The 12,343-nt window shown below is 43.2% G+C and overlaps 1 long non-coding RNA gene across 1 annotated transcript; it reads right to left on the bottom strand.

Moving 5' to 3' along the window:
* Nucleotides 1-9,018: 9,018 nt before the first annotated feature.
* Nucleotides 9,019-11,636, bottom strand: LOC124249178 (uncharacterized). Its single transcript, XR_006891290.1, has 3 exons — nt 11,579-11,636; nt 11,088-11,171; nt 9,019-9,103 (listed from the first exon to the last, which is right to left on the bottom strand). It is a non-coding gene; the product is annotated as an uncharacterized LOC124249178 (long non-coding RNA).
* Nucleotides 11,637-12,343: the final 707 nt, after the last annotated feature.

The raw sequence follows: 12,343 nt of genomic DNA, 5'->3' as shown, positions 1-12,343 counted from the left end.
GGAAAATGCTGTCTTCACTAACCCCACCGAACAAGGAAAGGCACCCCCCCCGCCCCCACCCAGCTCACTCGTTCCAACTCCCGGTTCCTCAGGCCTCTGTCCCTGTGCCTCCGGCTTTCACAGTCCTGTTTCCAGTTCTTTTCTTCTCTCACAGCTTCCTCGAGGGTCTCTTTTTTTCTTCTTCTTCTTTTTTCTTAGACTTTAGCTTCCTCTTTCAGCCTCAGTGCTACTCCCCATATTTCTACTTCTCACTGTTGCTTTCCTCCGTTAACTTTGAGATATTCATTTCTTTATCAATTCATTGAACATGCATTATGTAGTTGGCACAGTAACAAGAACAGGTGAGCCAGGAATGAAAGGCACAGGTAAACAAACCAATCTTTGTCACACAGAGGGCGTAATAGATGCCACAGAGGAGAGACTGGCGGTGGTAGGGTGCTTCCTAGAGAAGCTGACACCTCAGCTGATTTCTAAAGGACCCAAATTCATGGTGGTTCACCAGGCACGGAGGGGACTGGAGGGTGGGAAGGACATTCCAGGCAGAGACAATAGTCTTTGTCAAGGTAGGACATAAGAGAAAGCACGCACCAGGCTGGGTGCCCCCAGTATTGCGGGACTGAATAGGGCGTGAGGGGATGGGGTTGGGGACGGGCCTGGAGAAGCGCCGAGGCGAGGTCATTGTGCGCTGTGTGCAGGGTTAAGGAATTTTAACTCTAGCTTAAAAGGATGTCGAGCCATCGTGCACAGTGGTGGAGTGAGCGCTGAGAAGGACACACAGGCAGGGCGAGCCAGGAATCCGGGCAGGAGGGAGGGGAGACGGAGGCAGGTTGGAAAGGCTCTAAGGTGGGAAAGGGGTGACTAACCTCAGACGCACAATGCACTGGATTCCGTGAGCAAGTGGAAGGCGCAGGGGCGGGAGAGTGGAGAATGGCTCTCAGAATTCCTGCAGCCAGGTGCACGTAATGAGGTTCCGAGACGTGGGAGGAGGAGCAGCTCCGGAGAAAAGAGGAAAAGTTTCCTCCTTCTGACCCACCCCTGACTCGCACATGGTGCACCCCGAGGAGTGAGTGGAACCAGGGAGCAAGTCTAGGGAGGGGCCGACCTGGGGTCTCCAGGATGAGGCGGTGGCAGGTGGGTGCAGGGGAGGTGAACCAGGGCTCTTCTCCCGGAGCCGGCAGCCCTGTGTGACCCCCCACCCCCGCCCCAGCTCCTCAGGGCACGACCACCGCCTCGCGGCTGCCATGACATACCCGCAGGGCACCCAAGCTCACCGGGCAGGTGTTCAACGCCAAAGCCTGATGGCTGCCGGTGACACGGCCGCTACCTGCCTGGGGCCTCTGTGTTCAGGGGCCGCAGGTCCAGGAAGGAGATGGATGAGGGGATGCTTACCATCCAAATCAAGTACAGCAGCCTTTTTGTGGAGCGGATCCCCAACAATGTGAAAACAGCTTCTGTGACATCCCGCCCCCGGGGCTAAAAATGTTCTGCACCTTCATTGGCCACAGCACGGCCATCCAGGAGCTGTTCCTGGCATCTCGCAGAGGTTGACAGCCATGTCACCAAGCAAGGCCTTCCTGCACTGGTCCACGGGTCGGGGGTGGACAAGATGGAGTTCACGGAGGCAGAGAGCAACATAAATGACTTGGTGTCTGAGGACCAGCAGGACCAGCAGGACTCCGACGTCAGAGCCCAGGAGGGTGAGTCTGAGGAAGAGGCAGAGGAGGATGTGGCCTAGAGCTGTATGGTCCCTGGTGAAGTGTGGAAGCCCGTGAACTCTTCATTCACTCACAACCTGTTCTGACGGTGACATCTCAGTGTGCGTGCACTTGCTTCTCCTCCTGTCTTGACATCACACACTGTACGGACATCACCATTAAAGCATTCTCATCATGGGAAGGAAGTGCCAAACATGCCGAGCTCTCTGCCACCTGAGCTTTTCCTCTGCCTGGAAGATTCTCCTTTGGTTTTCCACCTTCTCATCCTCTAGGCCTCTTCAGAGAGGCTTTCTCTGACCTCCCTGGCTAGATGGGTGGACTACGTATTCTCAGTCATGGCACCACACTTCCTTCCTTCCTATACTTAGGGGAATGCGTGGGTTCTTAGTTCTTACTGACTGCCTTAATTCTTCCTTTCCAGGCTCCCTCCCTGAGCTTCCTGGTGGCCGAGTTCTGGTCTGTCTTGTTCACCTTGTATCTCTGTGCCTCAGCAATGCCTGGCACACAGCAGGCCCTCAGTAAGTATTTGTGGAATAAATGAATGAATAACGCATCCAAAGTCTTCTCCACAAGGAGATTGTATCAGCAAGGCCCCAACAGGAAACAATGGCAAACTTAAATTGAGGAGAGTTTAATAAAGGAATTGTTTATCAAGGCGTGGAAAGAGTATAGAAAACCCACAAGGCATAGTGTGCTACCTCCAAGTAGGACCTATGGGTGCTCCATTACTGAGTCATTAAAAGTCACATTGAATAACTGTGAGGAAACATCAGACAAAGCCAAGTTGAGGTACATTCTGCCAATTAGTGTATACACTATACAACTGTTAAGGTCACAAAAGACCCACCTCCTAAAAAAAAGAGCTGAGGAATTTTTTTCACATTAAAGGAAAATCTAAATATTGTGTGTGAACCTAGACTGGGTCCTGAACTGGGGTGGGTGGGGCAGATGGGGGGACCTCGTTACAAAGGATCTTGCTGGGACAATTGCTGATAGAGTAGCAATAGATAGAGTAGTACCTTATTTGAGGGGAAAATGTTCCAAGAATACAGTAGTACCTTATTCGAGGGGAAAATGTTCCAAGACCCCAGTGGGTGTCTGAAACCATGGATACTACCGAACCCTGTAGGTACTATGTTTTTCCTATACTAAATGCTCGTCACGCCCTGTGGCCGTAACTTTTGTAGTGTGAGGTACAGTAGCAAACGTAGTATGAATTTCTTTTTCCTTCTTCGCACATTTGTGGATAGATTTGTTCTAACCGTAGCCTCAGCATACTATTTTTGTTTCTTTCCTTATTAAGTCAAGAGCTTTCACCTTTCCACTTAAAGGAAGCCCTTTACGGCTCCTCTGGTGTATCTGAATTGCTGGCATCGCTAGTCTTGGACTTTGGTGCCACGATTAAGTAAAATAAAGGTGACTTGAACACAAGCGCTGCGATACCGAGACAGTCGCTCTGATAACCGTGGCGGCTAAGTGACTAACAGGTGGGGAGCGTATGCAGCATGGCGTCCGCTGGACAGAGGGGTGATTCACGTCCCAGGCCCGATGGAGAGAGATTTCATCACACTACTCAGAATGGTGCGCGATTTAGAACTTATGAATTGTTTATTTCTGGAATTTTTCATTTAATAATTTCCGACCGTGGTTGGCCACAGGTAATCTAAACTGTGAAAAGGGAAACTGCACGAGGGCTCTGTTGTCTTTGAATATGACTCTGAGTCTGACGGCACTTTTGGATCCATGTTAAATTTCCTGATTTTCATAATTGTCCTGGAGTTACGTAAAGAAAATATCCTTCTTCTTAGGAAACACACAATGAGGTATTTAAGGGTGGGAAGCAAAAGATCTACAATTTACTCTCAAATAGTCAAAAAAAAATACATGGATGCAAAGGAAATGAATGAACAAATGGGACAAAATGTTAAAAAATTGTTGAGTCTGGGTTGAGTATGTGCAGTGATTTATATTCATTTATTTTAAGTTACACTAGGCCAATAATACATTTGTTAATCCACTTAGCTCACTGGCAGTCAATTTGCAACCTCACAATAGACAACTTTAAATAGCTCTAAGTGACAAAAACGACCTGAAGTACATCGGGCAGGTTTAAAAAAACTACCTGGGAAGGAGTGTAGTAAAACATGAAACAGATCTCTGGGCCAAAGGGCATTCTGATAATCTAAAATTAAACTCGTGACTATCTTAGATTTCTAGAAAATTTCCCAGGACTATTTCCAGGAAATATACAACTGATACAGAGTAAGTAGGTGTTTTTTTAGTCTTGAAATGGTCTTTAAAGTTATTCTGATTAAATTATTAAAATTTACTAAAAATGTTTATAAAGTTAATGGTTAAAAGCCAACTTTGTCCACTCCCAGGCACAAGAGAAGTGTGTTCATATGCTCACCAAGAGATCTGTACAACAACATTCACAGCAGGACCATTTTCGCTAAAACTAGACACAACCACATGTCCACCTAACGTGGAATAAACACACAGTATCGTGGTGTTCGTGGAATAGAACGCTATGCAATGAGGATGAATGAACTACCGCTCCATGTAACAACACGGATGGATCTCACAAATATCATGTTGACGAAAGAAATCGTACATACTACATGCGTCACATTTATATAAAATTCAAAAACCGCCCAAACTAACCTACAGTATTAGACAGGGCAGTGCTCACCCTCGGGGTGGGGAGAGACGGTGACTGGAAACAGGCACCAGGCAGGCCCTGGCGTTCTGTTTCCTGAGCTGGGTGCTGACAACATAGATGTGCTCAAAGCCGTGTGCGAAAATTTATTGAGGTGTACATTTACGATGTGTGCATTTTTGTGTGACTGTTAAGCTTCAGTAAAATTTATGTGTAAAAAAAGAGTTGAACAGATTATCAAAAAAATTTTTTTAATATTTGAAGAGATCCATGCACTAAAAGAAAACCAACATACATTTGGTCAAGGTAATGGATAACTTAAAATTGGACGAAAACAGGAAAGAAATTAAACATCATCGACCATTCAAAATACATTTTCTCTCCCCAACCTCTGTGGCAAGAGAATTCCCAGTTGAGGAATATAAAAGCTATGGAGGAGAGTAGGGTTACGAGGATCAAGGCAGTGAGTGAAGTTATCAACGCCCTTATGAATGTTTCCACAGTGGCTCCATATACAAGTAACCCTACATGTTCAGGAATTCTGGGCAAGGAAACAACATTCCTATACAAGCTCTTTAAGACCTGGTGAAATTGATCACAGCTACTTCTAGTGGCATACTATTATGGTAAATGCTACTGAAATACTTTGCTCCACATAAACTTAGATTTTACAGCAATTATAACATTTATTCATATTAGCACGGGAAACTGTGTGAGGATCCACCTTGTGATGTCCCCGTTTCCTAACGTTTGGGTGTCAACACATCTTCTCTAATTTTGCACTCCAAATGGCCTCATCTGAAAAGAAATGTGGTGTACTGAGTAATGAAGTACATACACCGCAGGGAGAGAGTGAGGACGCCTCGCTGACCACGGCCTTAGTGCAAGCTCAACGTAAGCAGGCTCCCTGACTGCAGCCCTCACACAGAACAAGAAGGGCCCTCTGCACTGACGCGTCTAGCTTTCAAATAGTCACTGCACCAGCCTCTTCCTCTACTGCTGCCTTTTCACAATCCCAGCAGGGTTCACAGCTACTTCAACTGCAAAAGAACAAAAGGACCGCTTGGTGTAAAACTACCGTAATGACTCCCAACGCCGTATTCCCCAACAGCCAAGGCTGAAAACAAATGTTCACTCATCAATAGAAAACAGAGCATGCAAAGAGGAGGGGCAGAAACAACCTAACCAGCCTCTTCAGAGTTGGAAGAGTCCTCAGAAGTCATGGCTTTCAAGCCCCTCCTGCAGGAAGAATTTCTCCCAAAACCTTCCTCAAAGACGATGCCCAGCCTCTGCTCGAACACATTCATTAGCAACGTCTTTAAGTTACAAGACAATCTGTTCAAAGGGTAAAACACTATTATTACACTTTCCTTCCTGCTTGTCAGTCAGGAGAAGAAAACACTCCTGTTGACTGGTCTCAATATAAATTCACGATCCCAAACTTCCAGCACGCCCAGCAGTCCTATTTTATCTCCCTAACGCGTTCATTCTCTCGTTCCTGCACGATTTCATACCTCCTCCATAAATCACTCATCCCTCTTCTTTCCATACATTCTCTCAGCTCACGACCTTGATTCTGACTTCACTGTCAGTGAACTTCCACAACCCGCCCCACCATATATACCCTACCGACCAGTTTACCAATACGTCTACTTTATTTCCTGTTATAACAGATGAATTGTCTGTGATGGCCTTTCCAACAAAATTCGAGAGTTACTTGTAATCACCTATTCCATTTCATCTCCTTCCATCTCTTGTAAACCCACTGCAATTAGGATTTAAACCCCTGCTACTCCAATAAAACTGCTCTTATCAAGCACACCAGTGCCCTCCCCATTGCTAAACTGAAGGATCAATTCTCGCCCGGCCCATCAATGCCATTCCACACAGCTGATGGCTCCTCATGACGGACGTGTTTTCTTCCAGGACAACACCCTCACCCGCCTCACTGGCAGCTCCTCCTCAGTCTCCCTTCCCGATGCCTCTTCCCTGTCCTCTGAACCTGAGGGCTCCACAGCTCAGCACTTGGACCTCTTCTCTCTTCTAGTGACACTCACCCTGTCGGTGACCTCAGGCAAACACATGGACTTAGTACAGCTGAGCGTAATCTCGATTACAGTTTTCACCTCTTAGACCCCTCCTGTGAACTCCAAAATGGTACACCCGCGTGCTTCCTCGACACCTTCATTTGGACATCTCACACTTGACATGCCCCAAACTGAATTCCTGCTATTCGTCCCCAAAACCTGCTCTGCCCACAGCCCTTCTCTTCTCAGTATATGACAGCTCCATCCTTCTAATTTTTCAAACTAAATATCTTGTGGTCATTCTTGCCACCTCTTTCTCTTATAGCCTACCCTCCAATCCCTAAGAAACCCTGTTGGTTCTACTTTCAATATATATATCAAAAATCTATGGGGCCAGCCTGGTGGTGTAGTGGTTAAGTTTGCACTCTCCACTTCGGTAGCCTGGGGTTCTCAGGTTCAGATCCCGGGTGCAGACCTAGCACCACTCATCAAGCCACGCTGTGGCAGCATCCCACATAAAATAGAGGAAGATGGGCACGGATGTTAGCTCAGGGCAAAACATCCTCACACACACAAAAAGATCTAACCCCTTCTCACCAAATCCCCTGCAACCAAGTTGGTCTGAGCCCCTACCATCTGCTGCCTGGCCTATCGTAACAGACTGTTTTCTACTTGTGTCCCCTCAAGATTATTATCAACACAGCACCAGTGTTCCCATTAAATTTTAGGTCAAACCATACCATTCAAAATGCTTCAGTGACTCCCACTTTCTCAACATAAAAGCTGAAGTCTTTATTATGGCTTACAAGACGCTGTGCAGTCCGGTCCTGTGTCCCTCCCTGCTCTCATCTCCTGCCGGGTTTGCTCACTCACCTTGCGCACTCCATTCCATATGAAAGTGGGCTTTTCACTGCTCAGCAAACAAGCCCAGCACATTAATGCCTCAGGGCCTTTGCTCTCTCACTTCCTCTGCAGAAACGTTCTTTGCTCAGATACATGCGTGGTCTACTCCGTCTTCCTCAAATCTTCACTCAAATGTCTCCCTCTCAGTCAGTCACACCCTGAACATTCCATTTTAAATTGTGACCTTTCTCCCAGAACTCCCAAACCTCTTTACTCTCCTCTATTTTCCCACCATAACACTTTTTCACTTTTTAGTATACTCTATTATATATTTTCCTTAAATACCATATCACTGTCCACTTCCTGTTAGAATTATAACTTCTTGAGGGCAGAGATTTGTTTCATTTGTTCTATCTTATACTAAACCAGGACCTGGAAATTAGTAGACGTTAGCAAATACTTCTTAAATAAATAATTTAATTAACTGGTTATAAATTAGCATTCATCCATTCTATTCATTCAAGAAATACAGATGTTTTAGATACAAGAGTTTGTGATCAATAAGAGGAATAAGTGAAGAGAAGTAACATTCGTTGAGCATCAATTACACGGCAAGCACATAGATCATCTGTGAGAATCTCCAGTAACTTGCTCAAGCTCACACAGCCAGTAAGTCAAAAATGAATTTGAAATCTTTAGTGTTTGACTCTGAAGTCCACATTCATCCCACTATACTTTGCTGCTTCCACAAATTAATATTGAGCCCTGGAATGAAGCATCATTTGATCTTCTGCCACTGTCGTCTACCCAAAACACTGAAGTTCCTAATACATTTGGGTGCAATTTTGCCTATTTCAGAATAATCTTTAATGGAAAGGAAATACATACACACTTGTTTTCCTTTACTCACTCTCAACTACTCTACTTCAACTCAGACACTTCTGGTCATCAAATATATCCTAGTTTTTCCCATGCTGAGCACTCTGGACACCAGCTGAGTGTCCTACAATCCCATTCAGTTCTGACACTATCTACCTGCAGATGGCATCAGACTCTATAGGTTAAGGGCTCAGTCCCACAAGACCTCCCCCCACACAAACACTTCAGATGCCAATCCCAAGGCCAGACTGTCACCCGTGCTTCTGACCAACTGGCTACAAACTGGAGGTTCCCACGATCCCTCCTTGAGTTCGATGAATTTGCTAGAGTGGCTCACCGAACTCAGGAAAACACTTTAGTTGCTAGATTATTAGTTTATTATAAAAGGATACAACTCAGGAACATCATGGAACAGATGCACAAGGCAAGGTGTACGGGAAGGGGTGTAGGGCTCCCAGGCCCTCTCTGGGGGCGCCACTCTCCCAGCACCTCCACACGTGCACCATCCCGGAAGCTTCCTGAACCCCCACTATTGGGATTTTTATGAGGCTTCCTCGCATAGTCATGACCAATTATTAACTCCATTTCCAGCCCCTCTGCCCTCTCTGGAGAATGGGAAATGGAGATGAAAGTTCTAAGCTTTTAACCTTGCCTTGGCCTTTCTGGTGAGCAGCCCTCATCCTGAAGCCATCCAGGAGCCCACTCAGAGTCCCCTCATTAGAACAAAAGACACTCTAAACACTCAGGAAACTCCAAGGGATTTAGAAGCTCTGTGTCAGGAACCAGAGGCGGAGACCAATGTACCTATTTTCTATTATTTCACACCTTTACAATCAAATATTGATCTTATACAAGTATATAATGTTTGAAGAGGGGAATGTAAACTTTTTAACTTACTCCTTTAACATGTTCAAAGGTGACATTTTTCATCTGGACAGGATCAACTGCAGAATCAAGCCCTGTTGTTGTCCGGAAGCGAACTAACAGGAAGAAAAGAAATGTTTATACGTTTCATAGAATCAGAAAATTCTAACCACCTTGTTTTTCAGATGCAAGAAAGCAAAACACAGAAAAATTAAGTATCTGAGTCCACATACATTCAATCAGGGTAAGGAGTAGAAACTAGGTCTTCTGGATTGCTAGACAATGTTCAAGGGAGAGATGATTCACATTAGAACAGCATCTTTGTACTTGCCTGTTAAAACTAAGAATTATTTTCCTCTGCTCCTTCTAATATTTAACGACAGAAATCTTAATCCAATGGTTTTCAAACTCCAATGCGCAGAAAAATCACTTGAGAAATGTATTAATGCAGGTTTCCAAGCCACATGGCCCAGACCTTCTGGTTTGTAGATTTAGGAAAAGGGCCCAGGAGAGTTTGCATTTTTAATAATCATCCTTAATTATCCTGATTCAACTAATCGTGGATCTACACTTTGAAATACATCCCCTTAAACCTAGTGTAAAAAAACTGGCTCTGGCATTAAAAAAAAGAAAGGGTGAAGCTTAACAGACTGTTTCACTGCTCATGTAGGCTTCTCCCTCTGACAACTGTTAATACTTGCCCTTAGATGATACAGCAGTAATGACACCATTCAGCACAAGAAGACAGTAACAGTCTGGTAGGATAATAAAATATTTGAGATCAACTGTGGGGAAACTATTAGAAAGCTTTCTTAAACCTCTCCTCCCTCAGTAAACTTCCACAGTAGACAGATACAAATGAGTAAACTGCGCAATTTCTAATTTCCTCAGAAGAAGCCAAAAATATTGCCTTTAAGATACATTGAAATTTAGAGTGATGTAGGCAAAAGTATAGGGTTAACAAGAAATGCTTAACATAGCAAGAACATACAAGTCAGGAGACCAAATTTAAAGCAGTAATTTTAGAATGGAGACTAACAGTTTTAGCCTACTAAATTATTTAATTACCTAGATAGTTATTGGAATGTGAATAAATTTGCAGAACCACTTGGACGTAACAAAAACTTAGAGTAATTTACCCAAAGGAATATTTTGCCTAACGTATCAATTAAGAAACATAAAAGAATAATCAGAACTCATCCCACCCCACCACTACCCCACCAATCTCACCCTATTGTCCTGATACTGGTTCTTTTTGGGAAAAAAGGAGACAATAGAAGGTGAATCTAGATAGAAAAAGGCTATTCCTGGATGTTAAAACCTTATCTCGGGTTTGATGCCACGAAAAACTTTAAAAACATCTGGGGCTACATGCAAGTTCTGGGATGAAGTCCCGATCCAGGTCAATCGATGTTCTTAACTGGACATTAGTTTTTGCTCTCAAGGTAATCAATCACAAAGAGTAGGGAACACAGGGCGAAAACTGAGTAGCAGTTGAAAAGGCAAGTGGAACCACTTACACCTGACATGAGGACTTTATATTAAACTGGCAAACTGAAAAAATAATGGGACTCATTTAAAGTCTTATTTTTAATATATTTTTAAAACATTCAATTTATTAATTTGTCTTTGAAACAGATTATTTCATCTTGTATTGCTATTATAAAATTCTTCAACATGTTTAAAAATTTTCTAATTGGACAGGGATCATTTTCTAAAAATCTGGGACACTAACCGCTACTCGAAGTTGAAATAACATTTTCACTCTAACATAATCCTGGGAACTTTAACAAAATATTAATCATCTATCTTGAAAACTTGAACTCGTACAGTGTCTGAAGGAACTTTGTCATCCACAAAGCGATGTGAATAAGCCCTCAGAAAATGCACAATCACAACAGATTAAAACTTTTCTACTTCCAAGCGAAAAACAATCTCAAAGTGACCCAATCTGAGAAATCCTGACTCAGGAATTGAAGGCCTAGACCTATAAACATTAATGTTTTCTTTCTCTAAGTCTTAGGTAGACTAACTATGAAAAAGAGACGAGGATTTAAAAGATTTTTAAAAATAAGTCAGATAAATAAAAAGAGCCTTTACCAGATAAAAATGGGTTTTTTAGGAGTCCATAAATGCCAAATAGCAGCAGAACAAAGAGAATCAGACGGGTTCGTCTTAGAGAATCTGGAGGAGAAAGAAAAAGCCTTAAATCAAATGACATCAACGAGAAATGACAGCTCAATGAGACGCAAACATCAGGTTAAACTGATGATGATCCCATTTCATCACATGCAATCTTGGAACATGGCATCCTTCTGCAGAAGTGCCAGGATTTCCTTTCAGCACCCTCTTACCATAAACTTCATGGAGTCACTCATGCTTCTGTCCTTGACTTTGGTTTCTCACTTGATAAAGTGAAAGTGCCAGTAGGTATTTCCATTTTTACACAGCTTCAGTTACAAACATGGTAGAATATAACCAACAGAAAGTTGGATGATTGTTAGAAAAGTTATTTACAATCACTTGAAGGTAGGGCTACAACTTCCTTTCCAACCTTCTTCTCAAACGCGGATGGTGTCAAATCAATGTACCATTGGTTTTTTGTGTTAGTGTTTGAGCTTTCAGAAAACCCTCTGCAAAACCAGTTTTAAAGACAGCTTGGTGAGCTTTAGGTATGTTTTTGGTTTTCATGAGTTTGTCCAAACTCTCAACATCTGTCCTTCCGTCCCACAATGGAAATCCCTAACTAAGCAAACAACACATCAGTATTGGTTGACTATATAGAGAACAACATTCCCCAGAAATATTGTGACTTATGACCACTCACAAAATAATTCACTAAAATTCTAGTACTTTCCATTTTTATTATCAATGTGAAGAATTAGATTAAAATTCAGCAATAAGTCCCTTAATCAATGGCTAGGAAACTAACACTAGACCCTAGACCTGCATCGATCATTTAATATAAAGAAACTCTCTGAAAGAACACTACTGAAACAGTTGACGTCACACTCCTTTATCTCTGCTGAAGGAAAACATCATTTCTATGTTAAATATTTATTGAACACCTTTCAGATACTTGGCCCTGTGTAAGTTCTGAAGATGTACATAAATAACCAATGAGATACATAAATAACTAGGTTTTTGAAAACATTTTGATATTTTGTTAGAAATGCTAGGTATGGTGGTAAAATAAATGCCACCTAAGGAAGTCAGGAAAAGCCTTAAAGTGATTGGATATCTAAACCACAGGGAACAAACAACATGAACAATGTGACAGAGGCATGAAACAGCAGCCTTTAGTGCTCAAGAACTGCAAGCAATCTTCTGTGACAGGACTTCAAAATGCCAAGAGA

The sequence above is a fragment of the Equus quagga genome, chromosome 12 (assembly GCF_021613505.1).
Source record: "Equus quagga isolate Etosha38 chromosome 12, UCLA_HA_Equagga_1.0, whole genome shotgun sequence".
In the NCBI taxonomy this organism is placed as follows: Eukaryota; Metazoa; Chordata; class Mammalia; order Perissodactyla; family Equidae; genus Equus; species Equus quagga.
The sequence above is the reverse complement of the archived record's forward strand: the minus strand, read 5'-3'. Positions and strand labels throughout refer to the sequence as shown.